Source organism: Lissotriton helveticus, chromosome 1_1 (genome assembly GCF_964261635.1).
Source record: "Lissotriton helveticus chromosome 1_1, aLisHel1.1, whole genome shotgun sequence".
Taxonomy (NCBI): Eukaryota; Metazoa; Chordata; class Amphibia; order Caudata; family Salamandridae; genus Lissotriton; species Lissotriton helveticus.
In genome coordinates, this window is record NC_136057.1 from 2052245644 (window position 1) to 2052265770 (window position 20127).

At 41.5% G+C, this 20127-nt stretch overlaps 1 protein-coding gene across 1 annotated transcript in view; it reads right to left on the minus strand.

The window, feature by feature from the left end:
- The window catches only part of LOC144755741 (interferon-induced protein 44-like), a 420930-nt gene extending 401135 nt beyond the window's left edge, over nucleotides 1-19795 (minus strand). Inside the window, exon 1 of the mRNA XM_078644951.1 lies at nucleotides 19658-19795. The gene's annotated coding sequence lies outside the window, so the exon portion shown is untranslated. The remainder of the gene's footprint in view (nucleotides 1-19657) is intronic.
- Nucleotides 19796-20127: the final 332 nt, after the last annotated feature.

Below are 20127 nucleotides of genomic sequence, written 5' to 3' on the forward strand. Positions count from 1 at the left end.
TGAAAATGTGGCATGTCCGAGTTGCACATAGCTCCAGTATAATTACCCTCAATCAGCTATCTTGTCTCGTACCAGCTGAGAGGTAGAAACCTTTTTGTGTTTCTAGAGTGACTCCAAATGTGAGTTCCCTTTCCTCCCCATCGGTTATTTTCACTACAGGGGGTTTAAAACATACCACAATTACATGTTTATTCTTTTTTCACATTTCTTAGGGTATACAAACAGCTTAATAACATGCTTCCAGTTGCGACAGTCACTATCTCGGTAGTCCCGCTTCATTTTAATGGCTAAACCACTTGATACCACGAGTATTCCCTGGGCTACCCCCTCGATACCTTCAATTCTAGCTAAGTTAGAACACCCTTTTTATTTTGTCAGAAAAGCGACATGACCTAACTAACAGATTCTTTATGTAGGTCTGGGTTCTATACTCCAGCGCGGATCTCGGACCCCCTACTCCTTACCGGTATGGAGAAGGACAGCTGGCGTTTCCTCATCCAATGTATATCTCCGGTGGACTGCCTCCTGTATATACACCGCACACACTCTGGTAGAGGCGTATTCTCGCGGGATCCGATGTGGATCCACGTATCAATTATGGGCGCCATCTTAGAATGGGAAACTGTGTGGTTTATTCCTATGTTTAACCGCATTCTATCTAATTATAAGGTACATGAGTTATGTAGGACTAGTTTAAATCTCAATTTCGTTCAAAGGTGCAGATCTATGTTATAGTACATAGTTTCAAGGGGTCAAATTTCCTTTACATTTAATGAGTCTTTTCAAAATGAATGTTAGTCAGATTCACTTATCTATTTCGGGCGCCATCTTAAAATGGGGCGATAAATTGTTTGCCTTTTATCCTATCTAATTACAGACAAGTTTCTAGCTCAAACACCTAGTTATGCATTATGGTGTGCGACCCAAAAAGGGCGATCAAATCTCCGTCCACCCCCACAAACTGGAAATAAACGTCAGCTGTATTAAAATGTTGATAAATTTCGAGAGCTGTGGGGAAAGGAATTTTATCAGGTTTAGACATTTGTTATACACATTTCGAAATACATTTTGTGTATTGCCTATTTATTTTTGTCTACCAGAGTTTATATTCACACAGTGATCACCACAATGTGGCGCATTAGATATCCACCCATAACTGGGCCAGGTTTATACAAAACGGGTTTATGGAAGCAGTGGGGGGTATCATGCTTATACACCTTCACGTATGGAAAAGCAACATCAAAACTTGGTAGTTAGGGTTTAATTCAATGGAATTCAGCTCGATACCCAACGAACAACTAACGTTAAGGTAGTGTTAATGTACTTTATTCTATTCTAAAGCTCATTAAGGCCTGTTCTCTCACTTTTTTCTTGATAAATCCATCTTGCCTCCTTCGCAATGAGCAAACGTTCGACTGATCCAGAGTCGCCTGTCACTTTTTCTAGCACCACCCACTTAAATGTGTGCCTGTTACTGTGACAATGTTGGACCAATTTTGTGGAAAGTTTCCCTGCCTTGATCGTACTCAGGTGTTCCCGAATTCGAGTTTTTATTTTGCGTGTGGTGAGTCCAATGTATTGTAAACCACATTCACAGTCTAACCTGTATACCACATTTGTGGTATTACAGTTGCTGAAATGTCTTAGACTCCATTCTTTACCCGATTGTAGCGTTACACTTTTCACTTTCGATGTTAAAGGATACACAGAGTATGACCCGCACGGATAATGTCCCGTGGGGACCGTGCTATTCCTTGTTACATTGCAAACTTGTGGGCGTGTTTGGACCAACTTATCTTTAAGGTTACTAGCACGCTTAAAGGTGAACCTAGGCTGTGGCATTTTAAACTCCTTTGTTGACAACAACGGCCAGTGATTCCGAATTGATTGCCTTATTTTCGTAGCTAAAGGATCGAATGTCATTATCACCGGAAGGCAATCTTCCTTTTTCCGATGGTTAACTTCTAGGAGTGCATTTCTAGGTGTATTTAAGGGTTTCTTTCTTGCCTGTTTGATGATTTTTGCTGGATAATTTCTTTGTTCTAATTTGTCTGCCAAAACCTGTGTTTGCTCCTTATATACGTCTGTACTAGAGCTGTTTCTCCGGTATCTAAGAAACTGACCCACCGGCAGGTTATCTCTGAGTGCTCTTGGATGGTACGAGTCGTAAGACAACAAGGAATTCCTGTCGGTGGGTTTCTGATGGACACTTGTCATCAAGCCCCCCTCACTGGATTTAATGTCTAGGTCTAAATACACTGCAACATCCCTACTGTAGGACCAAGTGAAACGCAGGCTTTGATCCTGCATGTTGAGCCAGTTTAGGAATTCCAGCAAGCTGGACTCCTCTCCAGTCCAAACACAGAGCACGTCGTCCATATATCTCCTCCAGAGACGCACCTGGTCTCTGAAGGGATTGGTGGAGGGGTAGACCACGTGCTCTTCGAACTGGCCCACATATATTCAGGCCACACTGGGTGCCATAGTTGCCCCCATCGAGGTCCCCGTGGTCTGCAGGAACAATTTCTCCTTAAACCTGAAGAAGTTTCTTGTGAGGGCTAATTCGATGCATTGCAGAACAAAAGTTTGGGGTGCATCATAAAACCATTCCTGCACTCCCAGGGCACGCGCTGCTGCCACCAACGCTGCATCCTGGGGAATGCAGGAGTACAGAGATTCAACATCATCCTCACCTTTGCAACTGCATAATGTATACTACTTGGCTTTGTACTCCTCTTCCCAATCTTTGCAACACATTATAAAAACCTTGAGACAATAGGGTACTCCCATGTAACCACCTTCACCTCACTATACACAAGTCCCGTACACTTCCCAAAACATTCAAAAGTTTAATCTCTTTCAAAAGATTACTCCTCATCCCCACTTTTTCTACACCAAAGAGTAAGGTCCTGCTGTGTTTTCCTCAAGTCGCACACCAATCACGAGGAGCTCCATTTGCCTGCATTGGCAACACCAGGGTTGCACAGATCGGCACGATACTTACTACTCTTCCCCACTTTTGCGAACCAGTATATGCCCAACTATCACGTAATTCCAAAATGGTGATCAGATGAGTAAATTTTTCCAAACTGCTAATTGCAATTTCATGTTCCACACATACAAAGTAACACTTCGAATCCACAATGCACATGTCCACACATCACCCTACAGAAGGGAACTGTCCTTACTTGACTAACCTGCTATGGCAATGCATAACAAACAGGTTACCTAAACTCTATAAGAGAAACGTTCCAACATATATAAGAACTCAAACCAAATAAACTTCAACAATGCAAGCACAATCCTTAGACTTAGCAGATATTACTTTATGCAGCTCCAGTTTTTAATGAGGGTGTCTTTGCAGAAAACAATTACAGAACAGTTTCCTACACACTTGCACATAAACTGTAAAAGCTATGTGAAGGACACGAGAAGTAAACATGTTCTCTTTTCTCATTCTAGAGATCCCATAAGGTTGGCAAGACCTGCAAAATTATTTTACTCAGTCAATGAAAACAGACATGACCACACAACATGGGATAGCAGAATAACTTCTTGTTTGAATTTTCCTTTTTTTCCAGAATAGTTTCATAGTCTTTCTTCACTGTCTATTGCCACTGGTACCTTGGTTGTTATCCTTTTTTCAACCCTACATCTTCAGAATGCTCACTGTCCCAGCTCTTACAGCACCAGATGTACAACTGTGATAATGAAGCTTTAAGGTGAGCAAAAACCATGACCACCATTGGAACATTAGCACGTTGCATGACTGCTGCCAGTCACAGACCAGGCTACAGAATACTGAAAGAATCACTAACTGGCACGTGTTCTCCAAACACTGGCAAGCATGATTTATCTCCTGCAAGGATCATCCTGGCAGCCAATGTAGACTTCTTCCTCGCAGCATTCAAAGAAACCATGCGACCCTTCTGAAGGTGCTAAAATTCAGCGCTTACAGGAGCTATACCATCAACTGTGATTACACGTACTCTGCGCCTTTGCATAAGCATTCACAGGAGATTTGCGCCTTCATTTCTGTTGATTCATGCTGGGTGTCTCTTGATAAACATACGCAGTAACTGTGCTGTGGTTTATATCAAGATCTTGTGTACCATCATACATACACTCGGAATGCATGCATTTCCCATCACACTCCAATGCTAGCACTTCAAGTTTTTACCCGCGTGCGTGTGGCCGCGATTTTCGCGCTGTGCGGCTTTTTAAAAAAAAAACGCGTTACATGACGAGCTGAGCTCGTCATGAGCATGCGAGCGGCGCAACTCATGACGAGCTCAGCTCGTCATGAGCATGGAAGGGGTTAATAAATGAATTGCCACTGCAAGTAAACCGATAGGCGCCCATGCAGGCACAAGCACTGTAGTACAAATAAATACTCCTAAAGTCCAACACTCCCAAATCTCACTTGCTACCTAATACATCAGTAAAACAAAAACTCTCTTGTCAAGTTCTGTCCCCGTCTCCCTCCATTTTTCAACTGATAGTGATCCAGCACTTACTTTGCTTCTGGTCCTATTCTCTTGCTCACAGCCCACTACAGTATCGATTTATTTTCTCCTCAATCTCTTTCCAAAACGTTGTCCACTGCTTTACATTCTTCACTCTGTTCAACTGACTTCCTGTTAGTGCTTACCCTCCTGGCCAGCAGCTAGGGTTGACACCACTTGCTGGAGACCGCCCCAGACTACCACTCCATGATCACACGCAGTGTCTCCTTTGAGAAATAGGCCTTCTACTATGCCAGAAATAACTCTCACCTGCCACCATAATCATACTGCATCTCTATGCGGGTCCTTTTAAAAAAAAAATGAATTGCCTAAATGTTGTGGTTAGAAGGCAAGGTCGTAGGAAATGGCCATATTTTGTGTGGTCTACACCTGACTTTGCCCTATTGTTTTTTAACTGTGTGGACTTTCACCCTCTTAAATAGTGGTAAGATGCCTGTGCTCCTCCTTTAAATATGGATTAAATATTGTTGTATTTACATAATCCTAACTGGAATATTTAGCTTACTTACAAGTCCCTAATATATGGTACACAGTGTACCCAGGGCCTGCAGGATAAATGTCACTTTTGGGTGGTAGCACCTATTGTGCTTCCACCACAGCGGCAGTAAAAACATTGCTTAAAGAGTGCCGTTGTAGCCTGACTGTAGCAGTGTAAAAACTGCAATCCGATCTACCAAAACAAATCCTATGACAGGTCAAAACCTTTCTTTGAAATATTAACAGGTTGCCCCTAAAAAGGCCTTGTAGCCCACAAGGTAGTGTGCATGTATAAATTTAATGTGAACATGTCTTTACACTAACGTGCATGAAAACCTATTTTAAGTGTAGGAAGGCATAGAGAAACACTGGGAAGCAATATTAAATATTAATTTTGCTATCTACGGGCGTGGCGGTCAACATGGCGAATGCGTTTTAGAAATGCTCCACCTCTGGCATATACAATCCTCTAGAATCCTGTAGAAGGGAGAACCCAAGAGTCACCTGCACACTGCCATCGGCTGCACTAGTGTAGGTTAACTCAGTTGCACCATGGCATTTTATCCTTGGTTACCGGAGTGTGGTGGTTGAGGCTGCGATAAAGTGTGAGTCCTGCTGCGGTGATTCTGGGACAATGAGCTGGGTGCCAGGAGCAATCTGCGGTGCTGAATTTATAGCGGCGTTGCCGTGCTACAACAAGGCATCAATGGCGGTGGCCCACGGCCCCAGTTGCATAAAGCCCTTGCTGGTGGGTGCTGGGGAAGGTGAAGCTAGGATGCCGTGTGGCAGTGTCAGGCTCCCCGGGCGTTCATGCTGCAAGAAATCTCTCTATATACAATCAGTACGAAGACCATGAGCCTTGGTGCCACTTTAAGACAATGTTTGTGGGCTATCTGGGGGAAAGAGGCAGACTGTGAAATGGCCTTGCAGGTGCCACTGAGTGAAGAGATAACCTCACCTGCGGTGCCTAGGCGCCCAACCACTCCTGACCTTGTAGAGGAGGTGAGATTTTAGAGGGATATGAGGAGAAGCTTATAGTGATGCCCCTATCACTGTCTCTATGCATTGACTCCGTTTTAGGGTATAAAAATTACTTACAGATACCTACATCCTAGAACATCGCATATGACTGCAGTGACAATCTGGGAGGCAAGACAACTGCTGCACTCTCTCCCACATGAATAGAGACGTTGGCAAATGTCTCTATTCTCCAGCTACACCCTTTTCTCCAGCTTAGATGTACAATATCCAGCCTGGGGGGAAACTTATGGCAACAACAGCCTGCTGTGCTTGGCAGAAGCTTGCAGGTCTCCATTGAGGTCTATACAGCAACAACTGTCCTCCTAGCGACTGTCAGGAGAGCGCTGTTAGATGCTGCAAACAATGTCCTCTGCTAAACACAAGGCACAGTTTCCACCCAATCGCGCACTGTTCACCTAGCGCCCTGGCGCTTTCTGTAATATATTCCTTTAAATCTTCTTAAACCACACTTTTTTTGATTGCATAAGTTTTCCTTTTATTTCTTTTGTATTCTCTTTAACTGATTAACTATGGTTTCATTGTTCAACTTTCACATGACTGTTTAGTGACCAACTAATCTTCACAGTACATTTTTACATTATAATAATCATCATTTGCCTGGCACATATGTTACATTACATTCAATCAACATTTCTTGAATGAGCCCAATGCATTTCGGCACTCGTGTGTGCCTTCATCAGGGGCAGACTCTATAAAAGAAAATAAGAAAGCATAGTGTAAGTGTCTTATGTTTGAAGGGGGGTCTCTTTCTATTTGACCTTGATATTTGCCTACCTGGTTATTGTTGCTTAGTGCCTTGTAAATTCTGTTCTCCGTTGTAACCACTACTCTGCTGTTAAAAAACACAAATACAGACCCATATGTAATTAATCTACAAGTACCCATGTGATTGATTATAACACTTCACACAGTACCCTACATACCTCCAATTATGCTGTCACGAGTTGCTGTGAAAAATAAACAACATGAATGTTTTAACTCCTATGTACAAAATACTGCATTGGTGCACATACCTCGTGCTTTGACTACATACCTCAATGGTAAATGCCTCGAATCTCTGTAATAAACAAACCACAACTTTGCCTTAATTGCAACTCAAAGATTATTGGAAGATAAAAAACCGGGTCGCAGTAGCTCTCCGTGTTTTTACCTTGTCTTCCTTCGTTCGTCTTCAATCTAGAAAACCGAAAGGCAACACTGTCAATGACCCGCGGCGCCAATCTTAAATCATTTACGCTACCAATGTAGTGCGCTTCCTACGTACCAGTGCCAATTCCTTCTGGTGTTCTAAACATTTCCGCTGACTGCTTCGTCGTGTGTCTGCTCAAGTAATGTTAATTTAAAACCCCGCTGCTACCCGACAAAACTCCGCGATGTTGACAATCGACGACGGACTAGTTGAAAAGTCCTCGTATCCTTTAGTGTTTATGATCGCCATCTTAACACGATACTCTCATTCCACGGTCCCATACCGTAACAACCGTCGTGACCATATTCCCGTGTCTTGAATCAATGCCTGATTACGTCCCTATTGGTTTTACAAGCGCTAGCTTGTGAATCTAAGAGTTCTGTGTATTTTAAGCTTATGTTTACTATTGTGGTTCTCAAACCTCTAGTGTGTTCATGTGGCTATTAGCCACTCATATTAAGGTTGTCTGTTACCAAATGTTATGTCCGGCTAGAGTAATACTGTCTATGTGGGTAACGACACGATCTGATGTAGTGTCTGCACCTTAGGAAATTCATGTCTAAATAGGTTGTTGTGTTGTGGTCAAGAATTAAGACACTTATGATATGGGCGTGATATGTTGCAATTGGTGTACCTGTATGCCTCTTATGAAAATGGTGTGGTCTGTGAACTACTGTTGCAGCCAATCTTTTTGGGCTTCATGTTGTTTACACATTTAGATAATTGCTGGTGTTGCTAAGTACCCAACTGCTGTGACACATCACCCTCTTTTATATGATTGACATGCATTATACTTGATAACATTGCAATAATGAAATAGCACTCGCTATTGTTTTGTTAATATTGTTCCTGATTGTCCCTATAAAAAACACTCTAGGTCATACTTGTCATTAAGACCAGTTGGCATCATAGTGTGTAAATATTTGATCCAAAATATTTCACGTTGCAGCAATTTCTGGTGGTTGTTTATGCCCTGTTTCAATGGTACTTGTTCCAGAATTTGAAATCTTAGTTGCGCAATGCTATGTTTCTCTTGAATCCAATGCTGTACCAGTGGCGAGGTTAAAGAGTTATTGCGAATTCGACTTTTGTGTTCTGATATTCGCACTTTTATCTTGCGCTCAGTCTTGCCAATGTACATTCTTCCGCATGGACACTTGATTCCGTACACCACGTTTTGCGTGTTACAATCACTGGTGTGTCTTAGTCGTATCTGTTTGCCGGTCGTTGGATGAATACAGATATCCCCTGTGATTGCATTATTACAATTAATGCAGTTATGACACCGAATCGTTCCTTTCTCAGTGTGGCCTGTGTCTGATTGATGTTTAAGTTTCAACTTCTCCTTCAAATTCATTCCTCTGGTGTAGGCATGTAATGGCAGTTCCTTAAATAATCCATGAAAATCTGGTTCCAGAGATAGTAACTCCCACCTTTTGTTGATAATGCTCTTAATTTTATGTGATTGAGTGGTGTATTTTGTTACAAATACCATTCTGTCACTCTGTGATTTGATTCGTGGTTGTAAAAGTTCCGTTCTGTCCATTGCGATTACCTTATCAATTTGATCTTTTAGTATGGTACTAGGATATCCTCTGTCCTCATATTTCTGCAATTGTCTGTTCAAAGTTTCCTCACATGTTTGAGTGTTGGAACATATGCGTTTTATGCGGATGAATTGGGATAATGGTAAATTTTTGATTAAGCTCCTCGGATGAAAACTCGTAAAACTGAGGGCACTGTTTCGGTCTGTAGGTTTTGTGTACAATTCCGTGTCAAATCCATCCATGGTCTTGATAACTCTAACATCAAGGAAATCAATGGTTTCATTACTTATCTTATGTGTAAATTGTATTCTTGTCTCCACCTGATTGAGTGCTCTTATTAGATGTTCTAATTTGTCTTGTGTGTCATCCCAAATTAAAAAAATGTCATCTATGAAACGACAATAAAACTTTACATGTGACCATTCGTGCCAACTCATCAAATTTTGTGACTCAAACTGAGCCATAAAGGTATTCGCGTATGCTGGGGCCCCGGCAAAGCCCATGGATGTACCAGTCAATTGAGCAAAAAATGTGTCTTTCCATGTAAAGTAACTGTTGTGAAGACAGAATTTTAATAACTGCAGCAAAAAGATTTTTTTGTCTGTCGGTATATCATCCAATCTAAGTAATGCCCATTCAGCAGCTTCAAGACCTGCTGTATGCGGTATCGATGTATAGAGTGCCACCACATCAATGGTGCACAGTATCCAGTGATTTTGATAGCCTTCTTGTATCCAAGATAATTTGTTCAAAAAATCAGTTGTGTCTCTGATGTATGAACCCCATTGCTGAACAAATTTTTGCAAGTGATAATCAATGTATTGTCCTATGGGGCCAAAGATGGATCCGCACCCTGACACTATTGGTCTAAACGGTGGATCGATTGGGTGTTTATGAATCTTTGGGATCATGTAAATATGTGGTCTTTTTGGGTTCTTGACTGTTAAAAATGCCACTGTTTGATCATCCACTATGTCGTTTAGTTTAGCTGTCTGTAGTATTCCTTCCAACATTCTCTGAAGTGTTGTTGTTGGATCCGAAGACAACTGTAGATATGTATCTTGGTTGGAGACGTGTTCCTGTACTTTGTGCTCATAATACCAAGTGTCCATAAGCACTAGTGCTCCCCCCTTATCAGCTGGTTGTATTGTTAATTTCTCGTCATTGGCCAGGTTGTTAATTGTATGCTGTTCATTTTTCGTCAAATTGTTATATCTTTTCCTCTTGTAATCAAGCGTCTTTAAATCTTTCTTCACCATGATCTCAAAGGTGTCAAGCATTTTGTGCGACGTTGGGGCTTGAAATACACTTTTAGGTTTGAATTGCTTGTCTGACTTTTCGGTTTGACCATCTGTTGGTTCAACTACATTGCCAAAGTAATGTTTCAATTTTAGTGTTCTCATGAACCTAAAGAATGCTCCTTCTGTTTCCAATTCATTTGTTGGAGTGGTGGGAACAAACGTTAGGCCTTTATTCAACGTTGTTATTTGTTGTTTTGTTAATGTTGTTGATGAAATATTTATAATTAGACTACTGTCCGCCCGCTTCGTAGAGCTTTGCCAGCCACTTCCTCTCCTTGTTTTGCGTTTATTGTGGATGTTGTTGTTTGCGTCGTTGGTGGTTGTCCTTGATCCTGGTCCTGTGACAAAAAAGCTGTGTGTCTACTTGTTGTTGCATGTTGGCTGCTGTCACTGGATAATATCTCTCCTTCCTGTGTCACTCTTACAGGTCCTCTCTGTATGGATGTCTCCTTGTCGGTGACCAGACTTTCTTCTGATGAATGTTGGGCCGGTGTTGTTCGTTTCGGCGGGACAAACTTATGACGGGCATAGATGTCTGCCCATGTGTAAACTTCGTTGAGTTTGTAATCTATAGTGTCCCTTTTGTACTTGCGAAGCTTCCCCTCTTGTAATTCCTTCTCGTACATATCAAGTTTACGATTGATCCCCTCTAAACTGATTTTCCATGAATCCGCTTCCATCCTGGTCTCCAATTCTGTTTTCAATATGTGTATCTCCTCTTCTAATTCCCTTATGGTCTTAGCAAGTTCCTCTATAATAAGTAATATAAGATCCAATGAGCACTTATTGAGGATACAATACCACTTGTCCATGAACTTCGTGTTGAGGTTGAATCGGAACAACATTGGTTTTATTGACAGTCGTAAACCCCTTGGTATCCGTTCAGCTTTGTGATATTGGATAAGGGTCGATGCATGCATCCTTTGGTTTAATTGTCTGCGTGTAATGTACTCCAGTTGTTTTAATTGCTGACTGATGGACCCCCCGTGTACGTCCATGTTTCTGACTTCCTTTATAAGTGAATAGATTTGGTCTGCTTGATCATTAGAATAAGCCAATGTACCAGCTCTATTGTCCGTTATTGCTGTGATTGTTTCAAATTGCATCTTGATTGCTTGGGTGCCTCCTTACTTGTGACTGTATAAAAATATTGAAAGGGTTGTAGGAGCACTCCGATTTTTCCTGGTTTTTCACTCTTGTACACTGGTGCCGCGATTGTTTAGGGTTGTCAGACCTGGTGCTTGTGTGGGTTATGGTGGAATTGAGTTTCCACCCAATCGCGCACTGTTCACCTAGCGCCCAAGCGCTTTCTGTAATATATTCCTTTAAATCTTCTTAAACCACACTTTTTTTGATTGCATAAGTTTTCCTTTTATTTCTTTTGTATTCTCTTTAACTGATTAACTATGGTTTCATTGTTCAACTTTCACATGACTGTTTAGTGACCAACTAATCTTCACAGTACATTTTTACATTATAATAATCATCATTTGCCTGGCACATATGTTACATTACATTCAATCAACATTTCTTGAATGAGCCCAATGCATTTCGGCACTCGTGTGTGCCTTCATCAGGGGCAGACTCTATAAAAGAAAATAAGAAAGCATAGTGTAAGTGTCTTATGTTTGAAGGGGGGTCTCTTTCTATTTGACCTTGATATTTGCCTACCTGGTTATTGTTGCTTAGTGCCTTGTAAATTCTGTTCTCCGTTGTAACCACTACTCTGCTGTTAAAAAACACAAATACAGACCCATATGTAATTAATCTACAAGTACCCATGTGATTGATTATAACACTTCACACAGTACCCTACATACCTCCAATTATGCTGTCACGAGTTGCTGTGAAAAATAAACAACATGAATGTTTTAACTCCTATGTACAAAATACTGCATTGGTGCACATACCTCGTGCTTTGACTACATACCTCAATGGTAAATGCCTCGAATCTCTGTAATAAACAAACCACAACTTTGCCTTAATTGCAACTCAAAGATTATTGGAAGATAAAAAACCGGGTCGCAGTAGCTCTCCGTGTTTTTACCTTGTCTTCCTTCGTTCGTCTTCAATCTAGAAAACCGAAAGGCAACACTGTCAATGACCCGCGGCGCCAATCTTAAATCATTTACGCTACCAATGGAAAGACACATTTTTTGCTCAATTGACTGGTACATCCCTGTGCTTTGCCGGGGCCCCAGCATACGCGAATACCTTTATGGCTCAGTTTGAGTCACAAAATTTGATGAGTTGGCACGAATGGTCACATGTAAAGTTTTATTGTCGTTTCATAGATGACATTTTTTTAATTTGGGATGACACACAAGACAAATTAGAACATCTAATAAGAGCACTCAATCAGGTGGAGACAAGAATACAATTTACACATAAGATAAGTAATGAAACCATTGATTTCCTTGATGTTAGAGTTATCAAGACCATGGATGGATTTGACACGGAATTGTACACAAAACCTACAGACCGAAACAGTGCCCTCAGTTTTACGAGTTTTCATCCGAGGAGCTTAATCAAAAATTTACCATTATCCCAATTCATCCGCATAAAACGCATATGTTCCAACACTCAAACATGTGAGGAAACTTTGAACAGACAATTGCAGAAATATGAGGACAGAGGATATCCTAGTACCATACTAAAAGATCAAATTGATAAGGTAATCGCAATGGACAGAACGGAACTTTTACAACCACGAATCAAATCACAGAGTGACAGAATGGTATTTGTAACAAAATACACCACTCAATCACATAAAATTAAGAGCATTATCAACAAAAGGTGGGAGTTACTATCTCTGGAACCAGATTTTCATGGATTATTTAAGGAACTGCCATTACATGCCTACACCAGAGGAATGAATTTGAAGGAGAAGTTGAAACTTAAACATCAATCAGACACAGGCCACACTGAGAAAGGAACGATTCGGTGTCATAACTGCATTAATTGTAATAATGCAATCACAGGGGATATCTGTATTCATCCAACGACCGGCAAACAGATACGACTAAGACACACCAGTGATTGTAACACGCAAAACGTGGTGTACGGAATCAAGTGTCCATGCGGAAGAATGTACATTGGCAAGACTGAGCGCAAGATAAAAGTGCAAATATCAGAACACAAAAGTCGAATTCGCAATAACTCTTTAACCTCGCCACTGGTACAGCATTGGATTCAAGAGAAACATAGCATTGCGCAACTAAGATTTCAAATTCTGGAACAAGTACCATTGAAACAGGGCATAAACAACCACCAGAAATTGCTGCAACGTGAAATATTTTGGATCAAATATTTACACACTATGATGCCAACTGGTCTTAATGACAAGTATGACCTAGCGTGTTTTTTATAGGGACAATCAGGAACAATATTAACAAAACAATAGCGAGTGCTATTTCATTATTGCAATGTTATCAAGTATAATGCATGTCAATCATATAAAAGAGGGTGATGTGTCACAGCAGTTGGGTACTTAGCAACACCAGCAATTATCTAAATGTGTAAACAACATGAAGCCCAAAAAGATTGGCTGCAACAGTAGTTCACAGACCACACCATTTTCATAAGAGGCATACAGGTACACCAATTGCAACATATCACGCCCATATCATAAGTGTCTTAATTCTTGACCACAACACAACAACCTATTTAGACATGAATTTCCTAAGGTGCAGACACTACATCAGATCGTGTCGTTACCCACATAGACAGTATTACTCTAGCCGGACATAACATTTGGTAACAGACAACCTTAATATGAGTGGCTAATAGCCACATGAACACACTAGAGGTTTGAGAACCACAATAGTAAACATAGGCTTAAAATACACAGAACTCTTAGATTCACAAGCTAGCGCTTGTAAAACCAATAGGGACGTAATCAGGCATTGATTCAAGACACGGGAATATGGTCACGACGGTTGTTACGGTATGGGACCGTGGAATGAGAGTATCGTGTTAAGATGGCGATCATAAACACTAAAGGATACGAGGACTTTTCAACTAGTCCGTCGTCGATTGTCAACATCGCGGAGTTTTGTCGGGTAGCAGCGGGGGTTTAAATTAACATTACTTGAGCAGACACACGACGAAGCAGTCAGCGGAAATGTTTAGAACACCAGAAGGAATTGGCACTGGTACGTAGGAAGCGCACTACATTGGTAGCGTAAATGATTTAAGATTGGCGCCGCGGGTCATTGACAGTGTTGCCTTTCGGTTTTCTAGATTGAAGACGAACGAAGGAAGACAAGGTAAAAACACGGAGAGCTACTGCGACCCGGTTTTTTATCTTCCAATAATCTTTGAGTTGCAATTAAGGCAAAGTTGTGGTTTGTTTATTACAGAGATTCGAGGCATTTACCATTGAGGTATGTAGTCAAAGCACGAGGTATGTGCACCAATGCAGTATTTTGTACATAGGAGTTAAAACATTCATGTTGTTTATTTTTCACAGCAACTCGTGACAGCATAATTGGAGGTATGTAGGGTACTGTGTGAAGTGTTATAATCAATCACATGGGTACTTGTAGATTAATTACATATGGGTCTGTATTTGTGTTTTTTAACAGCAGAGTAGTGGTTACAACGGAGAACAGAATTTACAAGGCACTAAGCAACAATAACCAGGTAGGCAAATATCAAGGTCAAATAGAAAGAGACCCCCCTTCAAACATAAGACACTTACACTATGCTTTCTTATTTTCTTTTATAGAGTCTGCCCCTGATGAAGGCACACACGAGTGCCGAAATGCATTGGGCTCATTCAAGAAATGTTGATTGAATGTAATGTAACATATGTGCCAGGCAAATGATGATTATTATAATGTAAAAATGTACTGTGAAGATTAGTTGGTCACTAAACAGTCATGTGAAAGTTGAACAATGAAACCATAGTTAATCAGTTAAAGAGAATACAAAAGAAATAAAAGGAAAACTTATGCAATCAAAAAAAGTGTGGTTTAAGAAGATTTAAAGGAATATATTACAGAAAGCGCCAGGGCGCTAGGTGAACAGTGCGCGATTGGGTGGAAACTCAATTCCACCATAACCCACACAAGCACCAGGTCTGACAACCCTAAACAATCGCGGCACCAGTGTACAAGAGTGAAAAACCAGGAAAAATCGGAGTGCTCCTACAACCCTTTCAAAACACAAGGCACAGACAGCTCGCAAACAAAGAGAGATAGACAAATATATTCATCCACTGATGTTTCTTTTAGTCGGGACGGACTCTGCAATTGCTACGGAATAGGAGGATGGGCAACAGATAGGTCTGCAATCTTCAACATCCCAGATCCTGCAGGACACATGTGATACTTAAGAGGTCTTGAGACAACAAAAGGGAAAGTAGGTGCTGACATGAAGCTCCTACGACAAGACTGCCACGATGCTGTTGAGAATTACTGAGGCGGATGGCAAATCTATGAACTGGAAGACACAGTAAGAGAGCTCCAAACTCCAAAAACACACCTCATATCTGAACCCAAGACTTGATCATGCGAGCGGATGATACAGATGGCCATTGGAGCAGGAACAACCTCTATTATGATGGTTTCCTGGAGGCAGTAAAGGGCACAGACCCTTTGCGTTTCCTTTCAGAGTGACTACTATCTCTAATCCCAAGACAGGAATTGTCTCAATGCTTCCTGGGGCCAAGTCTGCCCCTAGTCACTCCCCTTCCACCTATCATCCCACGCTTCCTTCATTTCCAGTAGTAAGAACTGACCCTGCATAGGGCAAGAACATGGAAGGAAGTCAAGTGCACCATCCACAACATAATGATATGCCCGACTACACCAGAATGGGGTTAAAACAGCGGCAGTTGTTTGAATCACTGAAACAGAAACTTAGGGCAATGTGTTTGCAGTAAATGTTGCTATTTCCTACGAAGCTCAAAGTTATCCATCAATCCAGCTCCTTCTTCGAGTCTCCAGCGCAGGCCTGAATGTGGGTGGCGGGAGACCACTCGAGGCAGACATGCATTGCAAGGAGAATGTGGCCAGAAATGAACATTACAATAAGAATTAGGTTGTAGGCTAAGAGACCAGACATATGGGCTCCCTACTTGCCCTAGAATCCTCCTGATCCTTGATGCCCACTACATGCGTGGGCTGGTGTGGAGGAACTCTGCTTCCCAATATCATGAGAGTACATGGATAAATATCGGCATGTCACAGACATGGTTGATATACCCACCTACACTGTTGCGGGGGGTTTTCAGTCTGTAAGAGTTACTAGACAACAGTGGTGCACCTGTTGCTGCCAGGCAAAAAGATACTGTCCCAGTTTTGACACGTACTTCACAGTACAAAGTATTAGGTGGTGGGCTCGGACAGTTGTTTATTATTAGAATGCTCACCAGTATCATAGATTATGATCACTGGCAATGTCTTGCACGTAAGTGTCCTTTTTATGGTACACACATCACCGCCTTAATGACTTCTACAACCGGCCCTCCTGTTGACTTACATGGAATGTGAATGGACTTTTAAATAAGATGAAGAGGGGTGCTATTCTCAGGAGGGCTAAGCAACTCAGGTTTGAGGCTCTCCTACACCAAGAAACTCACTTGATGGAAAATGTTTGCAGATGCCTCCAGAGATATGGTTTCACCAGGACATATCAGGTGGGCTTTCACAGGGGCTCTATGGGACTTGCGATCCTCCACAGTGCATATTTACCGTTTCAGGTGGAACAGGTCAAAACCAATCAACTGGACCAGTATATTTTGGTGGCTGGCACTCTCCGGAGAGATTTATTATTGCTCTGCTGAGTATATACTTTAAATATGACTCTCAAAACAACCCATTTGATGGGCCTACAGCTTCCTTTTAAATATTTTCAAGTCACCCCTAAGGAGGCCTCATTGCTCGTTAGGCAGTGTGCATGACATTTAAAAGTAGTACATTTAAACAATTATTGTTTAACAAGTCCTTCCAGAGAAAAGGCCCTCAATGCTATTTTCATTGTAGCATAGTTGGCTGTCCCATAGGAAAGCACTAGGATTCAATATTACGTTTTATAGATTTTTTCTCTTGCTAGTAAACAGCTACAAATTTCATTTTTGAACTTGAAATATTTATTACAAGATCAGTTCACTGGTGAAGTTAGATTAGTAAGAAATATTTTGGAAAGATGACTTTAGAATTTTACTTTTGCCTAGCCTTAGTAATTAGCATTGAATAGCCGTGAACGAGGTGTAGATAATAGGCTGACCTGAATGTGCAGAGATGGCCCATCTGAACTTGAAAGAATAGGCAGTGGGTGTGGGGCCTTCGAGGATCCTTCTTTACACTGGAGTGTCAAGTCCTGCTTGAACAGGCCTGCTGGAATATTTCATACGACTCATGTAGAACACTTCAAAGAGGCCTCCTCAGCTTACAAGCATATGTTAGCTGACACTTGGGCAGTTCCCTTCTTTTGCCTCCCCCCACACCTCCCCCCACACACACACACAGCCAGATGGGCCTAAATCACAGAAGGCTTCTCTTAGACATTAGTGTCAGACTGTTTGACAAGTCTGTTGGGTATATATGTAACAATCATGTGCACTGAAAGGGGCAAAGACAGGATGCCAAAACTCTTCTTTAACCCCAGTTTCGTTGCTGAATACTGTTTTTTGCTATCACATTCCTGTTTCTGAGGTTGCTGTGGGTGCAAGCTAGGTTTACCTTAGTACACTCCCCTGCCACGCACATCCAGCCCTCAGAGCACAAGTTTAATGTGGCCAGACTTCGGCTATCTGGAAAATGCCCAAATTGGGTAGGGTTATCCCCGGGGACCTTGATCCAATTGGTTACAGCCTTAGCAGGGGTCATTCCTACCCACTAGCTCATGCCAGGCTTAAACGTTGCATCTCCAGGCACCAACTTCAGAACACTCCTGGAGATGAGGAAGATCAGACGAGGGCTGAACCTGCAATCTGCAACCTACCTGAGAAGAGTCCTGGAGGGTTATACCTGCTCTCTGTCTTGTACCCAGAGCAAAAAGGTGGACTGCAAGAGCGATAAGGCTGAATTCTTGTTCAAGCTACAGGGACTGAACAAGCTACAAGAGCCCTTTCTTGCAACTGATCAATGGCAGATGAGCCTGGACTGGACACTCCTGTTGGCCTCTGCCTGCCACCCGCTGAATCTCTAAGTGCCTCCTCTGAGGCCCTGCATGGCTTTAGAAGTATACTCCTGTTGTTGACTGGGACTTAAAAACTAAAGTGTGAAGGTAAAATCATTGACCAGGATACATTTCACCTAAATTCTGTTCTACCCCAACTATTGACTATCAATAGCACTCAGTTTTCTAGGTGCTGTTTCCAATTTAAAAATAAAAAATTCATGTCTCTGGTTCCCTGATTGGATTTTTGTCAATTTGTGTCATTCTGTTTTTGTATATTGCACTTTATTTTTCTAATTTGTTTTGGGAATTTTGTTTTGCATTTTGAATTGATTTTTTTTATTGTTTTAGTACTGCATAAAAAATGGACACATTGCCTCGAAGTTAAGCCTGTCTGCCCTGTGCCATATGGCTACCAGGGGTTGAACTCGGGTTTATTAAGTGACTTTAGTGATCACCCTGACAAGGATTGTGCTTATCGCTTGAGGTAGGTACATACCCCCGCACACCAATAACCCAATTTTTTTACAGAAATCAAGAGTAAAAACAGGCTCAACGGAGCATAAAACAGGCCCAAAAACAGCCAAATGAAGGCCCACACACTGCCCTGTCAGACCAGCTCTTCTGGCACCTGGTGCTCCAAAGTGCCCTTTGGGACAATTCGGCCCTTCCAAAAATATACATAACTGTTCAACATGCAAATGTCTCAGAAGGCGCTTAAGTTTATATTTGTATTATTCAGACATTTCATAAAGTTTCTCAGTATTTGCAGACTATTAAGTAAGTGGTATGTTCCTAAATGTTTGTGATAAGCTTTATTATTATATATTTGAATTGTGAGCCGTCTACGAGCGTAAATACAGCATATTGTGGGGCAATATCTTCAAAAATCTTTCTTCTGTTTTAACTTGTATTTCTATGTTAGTCACGAATTTCAAAATTATTAAATGTTACATCATATTTTCCCTTTCTGAGTCCCATGTCCAGGCGTGTGTAGCCTATACAGCTCAGTTGTTTTTTCGATGCATTCTGTAATTGTAGAGTTGATTAATCCTTTGTGAGATCAAGTCTACATTACGCAAAGAAGAAACCAGTAAATTGGGCTATCCAGTTTTGTTCGCGCTACCGGTGAAGGCTGAAAAGATCGTATAATACAACAATAAGTAGGGTTCAGTGGGCTCCTAAACCTCTGGACCCCAGCGCCACAGCACCTGCCGCACGGCACCATTGGTAGCTACGCCCCTCAAATTAGTGAGCTTTTCCGCCAAACTGTTTTACAGTGTTCATCACCACTGGCATGTCCATTTTGACGTATTTTTACACGTGTTAAAACCGAGATGGAACTTGAATAAAAATAAAACCCATAATATTAGCAGAGTCCAGTAACAATAATATCACGGCCTTTCGTACATAAAGGCAACTTATTTCTAAATAACAATATATTTTTACCTGTAAGTGCCTTTTTCTTCTGAATCGCGTTTCAGTTATGCCTCTGCTCGATCGCAGGCTTGCAGCGTCTCAGGATAAATGAAACCGAAACCGAGCGAGAGGTGGGGCTTGTAGAGCTCACACGGAAATCACGGGCTGGCAAATGTCAACCTCTAGACTGCTTTTTGGAATTAAGCAAGGCGAGGCGACGAGCATAAGATTCGGGGATCTGTCCTTAAAGGTGTACATAATAAGTACTCCTGTAATAAATACACTTTGATGCAGTCCTGCATGTTTTTGTGAATTACCTCCAAAATATCTAACATTGGAATAGTCAGAGAATGTTTGTATACAACAATTCACCAAGTTTGTTTCAAGAGCAGTCATATTTTTAACGCAGCACGATCGCCAGTAATTTCGCTTCAGTGTGTACACTCTGCGATATTTGAGATTACACAGGACACCCGATATTTTAGGAACAAGTGCGATTC